Source organism: Oculina patagonica, chromosome 13, assembly GCF_052425735.1.
Source record: "Oculina patagonica isolate OP01 chromosome 13, crgOcupat, whole genome shotgun sequence".
NCBI classification, from domain to species: domain Eukaryota; kingdom Metazoa; phylum Cnidaria; class Anthozoa; order Scleractinia; family Oculinidae; genus Oculina; species Oculina patagonica.
The window spans coordinates 1,888,858-1,904,737 of NC_135770.1; the positions used below are offsets into that span (position 1 = coordinate 1,888,858).

The 15,880-nt window shown below is 34.4% G+C and overlaps 3 long non-coding RNA genes across 5 annotated transcripts; all 3 read right to left on the bottom strand.

Moving 5' to 3' along the window:
• Positions 1-251: 251 nt before the first annotated feature.
• On the bottom strand, positions 252-6,101 carry LOC144635139 (uncharacterized). 2 transcript variants are annotated; one of them, XR_013567321.1, is made up of 3 exons: positions 1,507-2,565; positions 965-1,213; positions 252-544 (listed from the first exon to the last, which is right to left on the bottom strand). It is a non-coding gene; the product is annotated as an uncharacterized LOC144635139 (long non-coding RNA). The 2 variants fall into 2 exon arrangements; XR_013567320.1 differs by lacking the exon at positions 1,507-2,565 and adding an exon at positions 5,680-6,101 and having other exon boundaries at positions 254-544.
• Positions 6,102-6,517: 416 nt separating this feature from the next.
• Positions 6,518-12,373, bottom strand: LOC144635140 (uncharacterized). 2 transcript variants are annotated; one of them, XR_013567322.1, is made up of 3 exons: positions 11,952-12,373; positions 7,238-7,486; positions 6,518-6,816 (listed from the first exon to the last, which is right to left on the bottom strand). It is a non-coding gene; the product is annotated as an uncharacterized LOC144635140 (long non-coding RNA). The 2 variants fall into 2 exon arrangements; XR_013567323.1 differs by lacking the exon at positions 11,952-12,373 and adding an exon at positions 7,780-8,838.
• A 416-nt stretch (positions 12,374-12,789) lies between these two features.
• On the bottom strand, positions 12,790-14,721 carry LOC144635141 (uncharacterized). Its single transcript, XR_013567324.1, has 3 exons — positions 14,054-14,721; positions 13,512-13,760; positions 12,790-13,088 (listed from the first exon to the last, which is right to left on the bottom strand). It is a non-coding gene; the product is annotated as an uncharacterized LOC144635141 (long non-coding RNA).
• Positions 14,722-15,880: the final 1,159 nt, after the last annotated feature.

Below are 15,880 nucleotides of genomic sequence, written 5' to 3' on the forward strand. Positions count from 1 at the left end.
ATTAAAACCAAAAAGTTTCGGAACTCAGTAGGTTTTAATATTTCGGCTTTTACTGATAAATAAGGAAATCAAAGAAAAGAACAAAAAATTGAACAAAGAAAAGAAAGAAAGAGAACAAAAAATATCGCTATTATTAAGGAAACAAATCAGAGCAAAACAAATGGCTGCGCAACTCACTAGAATGGCTGCGGAATTGAGATCCCTTACGAAAAATATGCAGGGAGTTTTCCAAAGCTTAATCTAATGGCAAAAAGATTTATTTCTATAACAAAAGTGATGTTGAAAAGAAGTAAATAAGTATAAAGTGTAAACAGAATTTTCAGAAATCTGTATTTTTTAAAAACAAAACAAAATTAAAATCAAAATTTCAAAGAAGCAAGAGAAAATATCTTTTATTTTTAAGCAACAAATATAATTTCTGTTTATTTCTTTTTGCAATAAGCAATCTCCATTATAAAGTAATGGAACACTGTGATAGTTCTCTGTTTTTATTACTCTTTCTACAGAGGCCTGTTACTCTCCATGAACTCCTCTCTGCCGCAGACTAAAAAACAAAAACAAAAATAAAGGATTATACCATCTTTATTTGGGTTTACTCTGCAATACAAAAAGTAATACAAATTCATTCATACAAGACATATCATTCAGTAAACACACTAAACTTTTGCCAATAATAGACCCACCTCCGCATCTACACAAATAATATACCCGTAGTATACATATATGCGGTTTTACAAACCCACCATATGTACATCATAACTAATTATCTTATGAGGAGCACCCTACAAATCATACAGTAAGATTACACAAGCGGTATATACCAGTCTTAATGGTCTAACCATTGTTTTTTTAGACAAGAAAAATTTCATAAAAAAGAATTATTTTAGGAAGAAAAATTTTAACAGAAACCCCCCCCCCCCCCTCCCTCCTCCACCTATAAAGAAAAATACGAATTCAATCAAACCTTTAGTCTACTAGTCTCCAGAATATGTTAGGGCAGCCTGAGCGTTTGAATTTGCGGTTTGTCTCTCGGATGTCTGCACATTTTCGTTGATGTGAATATTTGCTGGAACTGATGATCATTCTGACTGTGATTATAGTTTTTGTCTGCATTCCGTTGCGCATTTCAAGTCAGCACCCAGGCATTGGTTGTAGTACCACAGCTGGTCCTGCGTGGCTGAGCAAACTGTTTACAATGGTCAGCACCCAGGCACTAAATAGAAACATAAAACTCTTTTTGTAATCATACCAATTTACACGTATCCAAATAATCAAGTAATTCTACCAATTTACAAATATCCAGCAAAGAATCTCAAAATTTAAAATAATCAAATAAAACCAGCTATAATCATAAAACCTTTTTTCAAATCCTACCAATTTATAAATATCCAACATAGAATCTCATTAATTATTTTTAAAATAATCAAATAAAACCTATAGTCGTACAGCTTTTAGGACACAGACTTCTCTCTCTGTGTTCGTTTTTTTGAATTCCGAAAATCGTACCTTAGTATAGTAAGTGCATGGTTACTTGGGAGCCTGTCCTTCATTTTTGCTTATGGAGATTGTCTATGTCCATTACTCGATATATAAATAAACAAAAAAACGAAATGTTAATTTTAGCTATTTTTACACTACTGTTAAAAGACGTCAACCGAGATAAAACTAGTCCTCTACTCATAAACACCCTAGTGGGTAAATGCTTAATCTGCTTCCCAACACCCAGTTACTTATAAAACATTCAAACTATTTTCATCAAAACGTATTTATTAAAAGAGAAGAAAATAAAATAAGGAAGTATTTAAAGAAGAAATAAAATTTAAAATGTAACCTACCCTAAACAAGATTTTTTAAAAAAGAATCTTCAAAATTATTCAAAAATTATTCAAATATTCAAATAATAAACAAGTAAAATCTAAGTCATGCAACCGTTAGGATGCATACTTGTCTCTCCGTGTTCATCTGTTTGTTTTGGCTATACAGGCTTTCGTGTATTTAGTACATGATTGCTGTGGGCCTGTCTTTCATTTGTTCATTGGGGGGTTATATGCATCCATTACTTACATAAGCATAAAAACCGAAATATTAAAACTTAGCTAGTTCTTGCACTACTGGGTTTTAATATCAAAAAATGGCGCCCACAGCGATGGAATTAGTCTTTCGCAAAATAATTCAAAAACAATTTGCTTTAACCATATGCCGGATCAACATCCCACCATATGGCGGACCATGTCCAACCTAAGATGCAGTCCCCGTGGGTCAGCTGTGTCAGACCTCTACTCGCCCTTGAGATAGACGAGCATGTTTGTAGAACAGCATTTTTTATTGTTTTTTTGTACCCACAGGAAGCCGGCCTTGATAAAGACTGGGTCCTGTAAAAGCGGTAGGATGTATCTGGGAAGGTCCCTCATGGCTCGATAACTTTTTGTGGGTTTTTATAGCCATTTAAATTAGATTAAATCTAATTAACTCTACAAGCAACCAATTTGAAAAGATAACTAAGAATTTTATTCAAACCAATTAATCTCTCTTTCTCTTTTAAAAACAAACTTTAAAATAATTCCTTTATTCAATAACTGAACTCTAGAAAATTAAATTTTAATTACCCAACTCTAAGGAAATCTAAATTTCTGCATTTTCTCATGTAAAATCTTTCGAGTACTTAACACATTTCGTAATTTAGGCATTACCTTTTTAGCTATGAAAACACCCCCATGTAATCCCAAACCAGCGAAAGCATGCGTAAACAACCCTTGTATACTTCCTGTTATATTTGTTTGCCTATCATATTCCATAGTATATACTACATCTTTAACAATAGATTTTTCTTTACTTTTCAAACCTCCCTCATATTCTAAATAGCTCAATGAATTCTTTTTTATAAAGCTAAGCTTATATCCCAAGCGCAGCAACCTTAATTTAAACAACCTCAAAGAGTGTTGATAATCATCATTACTGCATGAATTCCTTATATACCTGATACATTCTGTCTTAATTAGACCTTTAAATACATGCCTAGGATGATTAGAGTTAGGATCTAAATATGAAAACTTATGTAATTTTTTGAAAAAGGTGCTATAATGCACCCTTTCTTCTGTAGCAGTTACATCATCAAAAGATAAATTTAAATCCAAGTACTGGCAATTTGTCCTATTTAACTTTACATTTATGACTAAATTACTAGGATAAAATAGCATCAATCTACCCATTTCCTTTACTATAAAATCTGAGTCGTTAGAACCAAATATCATTATACCATCATCCGCATACCTCTTCAATAATCGAACCCCCCTCCCAACAGAAACAAGATTATACTGATATTCAGAGTACATAAGAACCAAATCACTTATTTCCTTGCTGAAATAGCAACCCATACTTAATCCCTCTACCTGTTTAAACACATCTAGCCCTACATTAAAATAATTCCACCTATTACAAAATCTATAAAGTTCTAGAGCAAATGAAATCCTATGACTATCCAATTTTAAAATACCAACCAAATCCCGCAGAGTTTTTTGGGCATCCTCAAATAAAATATTAGTATACAAATCCTTAAAATCAAAAGTAGCAAAAGTATTAGCCCCCCAAAACTGAAACTTCTTATCTCGTAAAATGTCCACCAATTCATTACTACTTCCAAGCAAAGTGACTCTCATATTCAAATCCCTCAAAAAACCCTTGAATTTACAAATAACCCCTCTCAACTCTTTCTGAATAAATTTTGACGCCTCTACGATACACCAGCTGTGTCCAGTTATTATAGGCCTTCCCCTTAATAGTTTTTCATTTTTGGTAGAAGCCTCCTCAGATAATTTGTGTACTTTAGGTAATAAATTCAAACTAGGCAAAGTGTACTCCTCTCCCCCCTCTAAATTAAACCAACGTAGCTCAGGAACACTAAGAATATCCCTATGTTTTTGAACCAAAGTTTTAAGTTCTTCTCGGCAATTCAGTTTTATACCATCAACCATATCTAATCCACCAACCCATTTGTATGATGGGGTATCTAACTGTCGCTTGTACTCATCACGATACCACTCCTCTGTATTAAGCGACCATCCCATTTTTTTATCACTCTCTCTTAAAACCACAGGGCACTTGTTCAAAAATCTTTCCAATTGATCTACAATAAACCTCTCTCTAGTTGGCCTCCCCCCATTAAAATTATTCCCACCTCTCCTATACTTAATAAAAATCCTGTCAATAATCTGCAATGATGAATAAACAAAATCCCGCTCTTTCCTCCCCAAACCAGGATGCAACAAATTATACCTTATTTGAAATCTCGTGGAACTAGGATAACTCTTTGGTTTGCGCATCTTATTTTTTAAATTAAAAGAATAGTGGCGGGGCTTTGATCCCTGCCCGGAGTTAAATAAAACATATTTCAATAAGGCAGCCTCCGCATGCTGTTTAAAACTATTAGCATACTGAACAGAAGACTTATTTCCTATCCCCCCCGTAACATAACCACCATTTTTTTCTAGTATGCAATCATAAACATCATCTAATTTAAGACTGGTAAAATTATGTAAATTAGACCTTTTCTTCTCTAATTCAGCCTTTAAATCAGCCTCCTCCAACTCTCGTCGGAATGTTTTTACACCGCCAACAACTTGTAACTTATACAATTCATGTCTCTTTCGAACTAGTCTTTCGTAATTCTTGGAAATGTTCCTGATTTCATAAACCTCTCCATCAAGGGCTTTTATAGTTCCAGAGCTTTTACGACTGCTAAAAAAGCTTTTGTTCCTCAATTTTCTCCTCAAAAGATTTACTTCAGAAGTTAGAAACGTCAGACGGTTATCCACAATTTTATCAATCTGATCTTGCATAGCCTTTATTTTCATTTCATTTTCACACCGTTCTTTGGCTATTTCAGCATTCCTCACAGAATGATTACTTCTCACCTCACCGGCCTCAAAGACAAACTCTTCATCGTTAATGTAATTCAACTTGTAAAGCTCCAAGGAATACTGAGTTTTCTTCTCATACAAATCGCTAATGGAATAAATCTCTCTGCGAATTTCTCCGGTTACTCCTCGTGTTCTTGTTACACTTTTTCTCCAATTATGAAGCATTTCAAATGGCGAAAGATCTGGAGCCATATCGAAAGCAAAACTCTGTTTCTTGCAAATTAGTGCATAACAGAAACAAATTGCTCATTTCAAATTTCAGTTGTCGGTTACAGAGCGAAATAAATGTCGCCATATGTCTTTCGAAATTTGATATTGGAATACAATCCAACGGTTTAAGAGTTTATGCTAAAAACCTTCGACTCGAAGGAAAACTAAATCATCTTAGGGAAAACTACGCAATGCTATTTTAAACTGAGCCAAATGCTATCGGCTTGCAGTAGTTAATTTCAAACTTAACTAAACACAAGCCCCCAAGTTAACAGGGAACACAAATGAAATAAATATAAAAATTCGTACTGCTCAATCGAATTTCAAATCTTTTAATTTCTGTTCCAAGCGCGAGCTATAATGGCTCTCGCAATTGGCCTTCTCGTTTAAAATTTCAAATTTTACTATGTCGTAGTCTACACGCCACGCAACTCGTCTTTGGGCAATTTCATGAACGAAAGACAGCAAAAAATTGGTAAGAATCTTTTTTCTTTCGTCTTTAAGATGGAATTTTTTCGTTAAACATTAAGCGATACCAAAAAGTCTAACTCACCGGTTTGTCTCAAACATGACTCTTCCAAACCAAGAAATGGCAACCGCAGATATAGATGACTTAACATTGATAGAGGCGGCGGCTAGAGTCGAGCAAGCAGCAAACTGCCAGAGTGGTAAAACGAAGAAAATCAAGGTAACTCGCCGAACCTTAGTTTAACGATAGTTTTCCAAGCCATTTCTAAAGACAAACTGCACGTAGATCCCAGCCAAATGGTACCAAATGGTTTGAAACGTGCGGGTCAATAGGTTATCTCCTTGGTTTATTACAAATAAACTCGTGCCCATTCCCCCTCCTTCGTGACTAAATTTAATCAAACAAGCACTCGGAAAGTGTAAATTTCATTTGGCTTTCCCTCCCTTTCATACCTATTTACCAGGTAGTCCTTCTGGGTTCCTGATGAGAAGAGGGCTATTTTTGTTCTTTTGCAATGGTTTGGGAAATGCTAATAGTGAGCTCACTATAATTGGGTATTTAAATATTCCGCAAACACCAGCGGTAATTGGTGTTATAGAAGTAAATACCAACTATGATTAAACTAATAATTTATTGCAGAAAACCAGATGTAACAAAAAGAAAGGAAAGAAAGAACAGAAAAACAAGGAAGAAAAGAAAAAAAGGATCAAATTAATTAAGAAATTTAAAAAGATAAATAAGGAAATCAAAGAAAAGAACAAAAAATTGAACAAAGAAAAGAAAGAAAGAGAACAAAAAATATCGCTATTATTAAGGAAACAAATCAGAGCAAAACAAATGGCTGCGCAACTCACTAGAATGGCTGCGGAATTGAGATCCCTTACGAAAAATATGCAGGGAGTTTTCCAAAGCTTAATCTAATGGCAAAAAGATTTATTTCTATAACAAAAGTGATGTTGAAAAGAAGTAAATAAGTATAAAGTGTAAACAGAATTTTCAGAAATCTGTATTTTTTAAAAACAAAACAAAATTAAAATCAAAATTTCAAAGAAGCAAGAGAAAATATCTTTTATTTTTAAGCAACAAATATAATTTCTGTTTATTTCTTTTTGCAATAAGCAATCTCCATTATAAAGTAATGGAACACTGTGATAGTTCTCTGTTTTTATTACTCTTTCTACAGAGGCCTGTTACTCTCCATGAACTCCTCTCTGCCGCAGACTAAAAAACAAAAACAAAAATAAAGGATTATACCATCTTTATTTGGGTTTACTCTGCAATACAAAAAGTAATACAAATTCATTCATACAAGACATATCATTCAGTAAACACACTAAACTTTTGCCAATAATAGACCCACCTCCGCATCTACACAAATAATATACCCGTAGTATACATATATGCGGTTTTACAAACCCACCATATGTACATCATAACTAATTATCTTATGAGGAGCACCCTACAAATCATACAGTAAGATTACACAAGCGGTATATACCAGTCTTAATGGTCTAACCATTGTTTTTTTAGACAAGAAAAATTTCATAAAAAAGAATTATTTTAGGAAGAAAAATTTTAACAGAAACCCCCCCCCCCCCCCTCCCTCCTCCACCTATAAAGAAAAATACGAATTCAATCAAACCTTTAGTCTACTAGTCTCCAGAATATGTTAGGGCAGCCTGAGCGTTTGAATTTGCGGTTTGTCTCTCGGATGTCTGCACATTTTCGTTGATGTGAATATTTGCTGGAACTGATGATCATTCTGACTGTGATTATAGTTTTTGTCTGCATTCCGTTGCGCATTTCAAGTCAGCACCCAGGCATTGGTTGTAGTACCACAGCTGGTCCTGCGTGGCTGAGCAAACTGTTTACAATGGTCAGCACCCAGGCACTAAATAGAAACATAAAACTCTTTTTGTAATCATACCAATTTACACGTATCCAAATAATCAAGTAATTCTACCAATTTACAAATATCCAGCAAAGAATCTCAAAATTTAAAATAATCAAATAAAACCAGCTATAATCATAAAACCTTTTTTCAAATCCTACCAATTTATAAATATCCAACATAGAATCTCATTAATTATTTTTAAAATAATCAAATAAAACCTATAGTCGTACAGCTTTTAGGACACAGACTTCTCTCTCTGTGTTCGTTTTTTTGAATTCCGAAAATCGTACCTTAGTATAGTAAGTGCATGGTTACTTGGGAGCCTGTCCTTCATTTTTGCTTATGGAGATTGTCTATGTCCATTACTCGATATATAAATAAACAAAAAAACGAAATGTTAATTTTAGCTATTTTTACACTACTGTTAAAAGACGTCAACCGAGATAAAACTAGTCCTCTACTCATAAACACCCTAGTGGGTAAATGCTTAATCTGCTTCCCAACACCCAGTTACTTATAAAACATTCAAACTATTTTCATCAAAACGTATTTATTAAAAGAGAAGAAAATAAAATAAGGAAGTATTTAAAGAAGAAATAAAATTTAAAATGTAACCTACCCTAAACAAGATTTTTTAAAAAAGAATCTTCAAAATTATTCAAAAATTATTCAAATATTCAAATAATAAACAAGTAAAATCTAAGTCATGCAACCGTTAGGATGCATACTTGTCTCTCCGTGTTCATCTGTTTGTTTTGGCTATACAGGCTTTCGTGTATTTAGTACATGATTGCTGTGGGCCTGTCTTTCATTTGTTCATTGGGGGGTTATATGCATCCATTACTTACATAAGCATAAAAACCGAAATATTAAAACTTAGCTAGTTCTTGCACTACTGGGTTTTAATATCAAAAAATGGCGCCCACAGCGATGGAATTAGTCTTTCGCAAAATAATTCAAAAACAATTTGCTTTAACCATATGCCGGATCAACATCCCACCATATGGCGGACCATGTCCAACCTAAGATGCAGTCCCCGTGGGTCAGCTGTGTCAGACCTCTACTCGCCCTTGAGATAGACGAGCATGTTTGTAGAACAGCATTTTTTATTGTTTTTTTGTACCCACAGGAAGCCGGCCTTGATAAAGACTGGGTCCTGTAAAAGCGGTAGGATGTATCTGGGAAGGTCCCTCATGGCTCGATAACTTTTTGTGGGTTTTTATAGCCATTTAAATTAGATTAAATCTAATTAACTCTACAAGCAACCAATTTGAAAAGATAACTAAGAATTTTATTCAAACCAATTAATCTCTCTTTCTCTTTTAAAAACAAACTTTAAAATAATTCCTTTATTCAATAACTGAACTCTAGAAAATTAAATTTTAATTACCCAACTCTAAGGAAATCTAAATTTCTGCATTTTCTCATGTAAAATCTTTCGAGTACTTAACACATTTCGTAATTTAGGCATTACCTTTTTAGCTATGAAAACACCCCCATGTAATCCCAAACCAGCGAAAGCATGCGTAAACAACCCTTGTATACTTCCTGTTATATTTGTTTGCCTATCATATTCCATAGTATATACTACATCTTTAACAATAGATTTTTCTTTACTTTTCAAACCTCCCTCATATTCTAAATAGCTCAATGAATTCTTTTTTATAAAGCTAAGCTTATATCCCAAGCGCAGCAACCTTAATTTAAACAACCTCAAAGAGTGTTGATAATCATCATTACTGCATGAATTCCTTATATACCTGATACATTCTGTCTTAATTAGACCTTTAAATACATGCCTAGGATGATTAGAGTTAGGATCTAAATATGAAAACTTATGTAATTTTTTGAAAAAGGTGCTATAATGCACCCTTTCTTCTGTAGCAGTTACATCATCAAAAGATAAATTTAAATCCAAGTACTGGCAATTTGTCCTATTTAACTTTACATTTATGACTAAATTACTAGGATAAAATAGCATCAATCTACCCATTTCCTTTACTATAAAATCTGAGTCGTTAGAACCAAATATCATTATACCATCATCCGCATACCTCTTCAATAATCGAACCCCCCTCCCAACAGAAACAAGATTATACTGATATTCAGAGTACATAAGAACCAAATCACTTATTTCCTTGCTGAAATAGCAACCCATACTTAATCCCTCTACCTGTTTAAACACATCTAGCCCTACATTAAAATAATTCCACCTATTACAAAATCTATAAAGTTCTAGAGCAAATGAAATCCTATGACTATCCAATTTTAAAATACCAACCAAATCCCGCAGAGTTTTTTGGGCATCCTCAAATAAAATATTAGTATACAAATCCTTAAAATCAAAAGTAGCAAAAGTATTAGCCCCCCAAAACTGAAACTTCTTATCTCGTAAAATGTCCACCAATTCATTACTACTTCCAAGCAAAGTGACTCTCATATTCAAATCCCTCAAAAAACCCTTGAATTTACAAATAACCCCTCTCAACTCTTTCTGAATAAATTTTGACGCCTCTACGATACACCAGCTGTGTCCAGTTATTATAGGCCTTCCCCTTAATAGTTTTTCATTTTTGGTAGAAGCCTCCTCAGATAATTTGTGTACTTTAGGTAATAAATTCAAACTAGGCAAAGTGTACTCCTCTCCCCCTCTAAATTAAACCAACGTAGCTCAGGAACACTAAGAATATCCCTATGTTTTTGAACCAAAGTTTTAAGTTCTTCTCGGCAATTCAGTTTTATACCATCAACCATATCTAATCCACCAACCCATTTGTATGATGGGGTATCTAACTGTCGCTTGTACTCATCACGATACCACTCCTCTGTATTAAGCGACCATCCCATTTTTTTATCACTCTCTCTTAAAACCACAGGGCACTTGTTCAAAAATCTTTCCAATTGATCTACAATAAACCTCTCTCTAGTTGGCCTCCCCCCATTAAAATTATTCCCACCTCTCCTATACTTAATAAAAATCCTGTCAATAATCTGCAATGATGAATAAACAAAATCCCGCTCTTTCCTCCCCAAACCAGGATGCAACAAATTATACCTTATTTGAAATCTCGTGGAACTAGGATAACTCTTTGGTTTGCGCATCTTATTTTTTAAATTAAAAGAATAGTGGCGGGGCTTTGATCCCTGCCCGGAGTTAAATAAAACATATTTCAATAAGGCAGCCTCCGCATGCTGTTTAAAACTATTAGCATACTGAACAGAAGACTTATTTCCTATCCCCCCCGTAACATAACCACCATTTTTTTCTAGTATGCAATCATAAACATCATCTAATTTAAGACTGGTAAAATTATGTAAATTAGACCTTTTCTTCTCTAATTCAGCCTTTAAATCAGCCTCCTCCAACTCTCGTCGGAATGTTTTTACACCGCCAACAACTTGTAACTTATACAATTCATGTCTCTTTCGAACTAGTCTTTCGTAATTCTTGGAAATGTTCCTGATTTCATAAACCTCTCCATCAAGGGCTTTTATAGTTCCAGAGCTTTTACGACTGCTAAAAAAGCTTTTGTTCCTCAATTTTCTCCTCAAAAGATTTACTTCAGAAGTTAGAAACGTCAGACGGTTATCCACAATTTTATCAATCTGATCTTGCATAGCCTTTATTTTCATTTCATTTTCACACCGTTCTTTGGCTATTTCAGCATTCCTCACAGAATGATTACTTCTCACCTCACCGGCCTCAAAGACAAACTCTTCATCGTTAATGTAATTCAACTTGTAAAGCTCCAAGGAATACTGAGTTTTCTTCTCATACAAATCGCTAATGGAATAAATCTCTCTGCGAATTTCTCCGGTTACTCCTCGTGTTCTTGTTACACTTTTTCTCCAATTATGAAGCATTTCAAATGGCGAAAGATCTGGAGCCATATCGAAAGCAAAACTCTGTTTCTTGCAAATTAGTGCATAACAGAAACAAATTGCTCATTTCAAATTTCAGTTGTCGGTTACAGAGCGAAATAAATGTCGCCATATGTCTTTCGAAATTTGATATTGGAATACAATCCAACGGTTTAAGAGTTTATGCTAAAAACCTTCGACTCGAAGGAAAACTAAATCATCTTAGGGAAAACTACGCAATGCTATTTTAAACTGAGCCAAATGCTATCGGCTTGCAGTAGTTAATTTCAAACTTAACTAAACACAAGCCCCCAAGTTAACAGGGAACACAAATGAAATAAATATAAAAATTCGTACTGCTCAATCGAATTTCAAATCTTTTAATTTCTGTTCCAAGCGCGAGCTATAATGGCTCTCGCAATTGGCCTTCTCGTTTAAAATTTCAAATTTTACTATGTCGTAGTCTACACGCCACGCAACTCGTCTTTGGGCAATTTCATGAACGAAAGACAGCAAAAAATTGGTAAGAATCTTTTTTCTTTCGTCTTTAAGATGGAATTTTTTCGTTAAACATTAAGCGATACCAAAAAGTCTAACTCACCGGTTTGTCTCAAACATGACTCTTCCAAACCAAGAAATGGCAACCGCAGATATAGATGACTTAACATTGATAGAGGCGGCGGCTAGAGTCGAGCAAGCAGCAAACTGCCAGAGTGGTAAAACGAAGAAAATCAAGGTAACTCGCCGAACCTTAGTTTAACGATAGTTTTCCAAGCCATTTCTAAAGACAAACTGCACGTAGATCCCAGCCAAATGGTACCAAATGGTTTGAAACGTGCGGGTCAATAGGTTATCTCCTTGGTTTATTACAAATAAACTCGTGCCCATTCCCCCTCCTTCGTGACTAAATTTAATCAAACAAGCACTCGGAAAGTGTAAATTTCATTTGGCTTTCCCTCCCTTTCATACCTATTTACCAGGTAGTCCTTCTGGGTTCCTGATGAGAAGAGGGCTATTTTTGTTCTTTTGCAATGGTTTGGGAAATGCTAATAGTGAGCTCACTATAATTGGGTATTTAAATATTCCGCAAACACCAGCGGTAATTGGTGTTATAGAAGTAAATACCAACTATGATTAAACTAATAATTTATTGCAGAAAACCAGATGTAACAAAAAGAAAGGAAAGAAAGAACAGAAAAACAAGGAAGAAAAGAAAAAAAGGATCAAATTAATTAAGAAATTTAAAAAGATAAATAAGGAAATCAAAGAAAAGAACAAAAAATTGAACAAAGAAAAGAAAGAAAGAGAACAAAAAATATCGCTATTATTAAGGAAACAAATCAGAGCAAAACAAATGGCTGCGCAACTCACTAGAATGGCTGCGGAATTGAGATCCCTTACGAAAAATATGCAGGGAGTTTTCCAAAGCTTAATCTAATGGCAAAAAGATTTATTTCTATAACAAAAGTGATGTTGAAAAGAAGTAAATAAGTATAAAGTGTAAACAGAATTTTCAGAAATCTGTATTTTTTAAAAACAAAACAAAATTAAAATCAAAATTTCAAAGAAGCAAGAGAAAATATCTTTTATTTTTAAGCAACAAATATAATTTCTGTTTATTTCTTTTTGCAATAAGCAATCTCCATTATAAAGTAATGGAACACTGTGATAGTTCTCTGTTTTTATTACTCTTTCTACAGAGGCCTGTTACTCTCCATGAACTCCTCTCTGCCGCAGACTAAAAAACAAAAACAAAAATAAAGGATTATACCATCTTTATTTGGGTTTACTCTGCAATACAAAAAGTAATACAAATTCATTCATACAAGACATATCATTCAGTAAACACACTAAACTTTTGCCAATAATAGACCCACCTCCGCATCTACACAAATAATATACCCGTAGTATACATATATGCGGTTTTACAAACCCACCATATGTACATCATAACTAATTATCTTATGAGGAGCACCCTACAAATCATACAGTAAGATTACACAAGCGGTATATACCAGTCTTAATGGTCTAACCATTGTTTTTTTAGACAAGAAAAATTTCATAAAAAAGAATTATTTTAGGAAGAAAAATTTTAACAGAAACCCCCCCCCCCCCCCCCTCCCTCCTCCACCTATAAAGAAAAATACGAATTCAATCAAACCTTTAGTCTACTAGTCTCCAGAATATGTTAGGGCAGCCTGAGCGTTTGAATTTGCGGTTTGTCTCTCGGATGTCTGCACATTTTCGTTGATGTGAATATTTGCTGGAACTGATGATCATTCTGACTGTGATTATAGTTTTTGTCTGCATTCCGTTGCGCATTTCAAGTCAGCACCCAGGCATTGGTTGTAGTACCACAGCTGGTCCTGCGTGGCTGAGCAAACTGTTTACAATGGTCAGCACCCAGGCACTAAATAGAAACATAAAACTCTTTTTGTAATCATACCAATTTACACGTATCCAAATAATCAAGTAATTCTACCAATTTACAAATATCCAGCAAAGAATCTCAAAATTTAAAATAATCAAATAAAACCAGCTATAATCATAAAACCTTTTTTCAAATCCTACCAATTTATAAATATCCAACATAGAATCTCATTAATTATTTTTAAAATAATCAAATAAAACCTATAGTCGTACAGCTTTTAGGACACAGACTTCTCTCTCTGTGTTCGTTTTTTTGAATTCCGAAAATCGTACCTTAGTATAGTAAGTGCATGGTTACTTGGGAGCCTGTCCTTCATTTTTGCTTATGGAGATTGTCTATGTCCATTACTCGATATATAAATAAACAAAAAAACGAAATGTTAATTTTAGCTATTTTTACACTACTGTTAAAAGACGTCAACCGAGATAAAACTAGTCCTCTACTCATAAACACCCTAGTGGGTAAATGCTTAATCTGCTTCCCAACACCCAGTTACTTATAAAACATTCAAACTATTTTCATCAAAACGTATTTATTAAAAGAGAAGAAAATAAAATAAGGAAGTATTTAAAGAAGAAATAAAATTTAAAATGTAACCTACCCTAAACAAGATTTTTTAAAAAAGAATCTTCAAAATTATTCAAAAATTATTCAAATATTCAAATAATAAACAAGTAAAATCTAAGTCATGCAACCGTTAGGATGCATACTTGTCTCTCCGTGTTCATCTGTTTGTTTTGGCTATACAGGCTTTCGTGTATTTAGTACATGATTGCTGTGGGCCTGTCTTTCATTTGTTCATTGGGGGGTTATATGCATCCATTACTTACATAAGCATAAAAACCGAAATATTAAAACTTAGCTAGTTCTTGCACTACTGGGTTTTAATATCAAAAAATGGCGCCCACAGCGATGGAATTAGTCTTTCGCAAAATAATTCAAAAACAATCTGTTTTCCGATCAAGATCAACAGGCGCAGCGGCAGAGTCAACCCGATGGCACAAGATCCACATCAAATGGAAACATCGAGGCGAGTTGCTTGGAAGACGAATGAGGCCACAACAGCGAGATCGCGAACTCACTTTTCACACACTTTGTTAAGACCTTTATTCTTGGGTTGATCTTTGAAAATATCTCGCGAGAAATTCTCAGATACGACGGCGCAAACGCGCGCGCACACACGAAACAAAATCAATTATATAAAGATATATTGCTGTTAAATTAAAGCTGTTAAAAGTAATGGTGGCGTCACTGCACTTAGTGCACACGCTCGTTTCTCTAAATAAAAATTTATCCATAATCTCAAAAGCCGAGTGTTAAAAATAAAGATTAAACGAATCCAAAATAATTCTTCTATATGCGTTAGTCTCACGAGTTTGTGTGTTTTTTTTTTCATTACGTCCTTTCGCAATCTTGTCTTGCTCTCTTGTTTCGTCGCTATAGCGCAAGCATTTAAACGCACTAACAGTGTTGCATTTACAACACTGCCCACTGGAGCACATGGGAGCAGGGAAGGTGCAGTGGTAAGAGCGCTCGCCTACCACCAATGTGGCCCGGGTTCGATTCCCGGACTCGGCTTCATATGTGGGTCTAGTTTGTTGTTGGTTCTCGTCCTTGCTCCGAGGGTTTTCCTTCGGGTTCTCCGGTTTTCCTCCCTCCACATCCTGCTGAGAAACGATAAAATATTTCTGGTGCCAGTTTTCAATTAATTAATGAACCGCCTTGGCGAGTTTTGAGCTTTGAAACACTTGGCTCGATTTTGTTTCTATCGTTCAACGTCAAATTTTCAAATTCAGAACATGTGAAAGCGTGGTGGTACAAGCGGCAGAACATCGTCTTAAAATTCATTTTTTTATTTATTTCTTGTCAAAAACACCCGGCCTCTCTTCATTATGCATTTGCAAATTTACTGTCTTTTTCTTTTCTATCTTAAAATGAATGTCAGCCAAATTAAGGAAAATAGAAAGCAAAAATGGCCTTTACGATCATAAAATCTACTCGACTTAAATCGCCCCTACTAACAGCTTTATAGCAAAAATTGATGTGACAATAACACTAAACAAAATGTTCCTTTGTTCTGAGATAATTATGTATAGTAA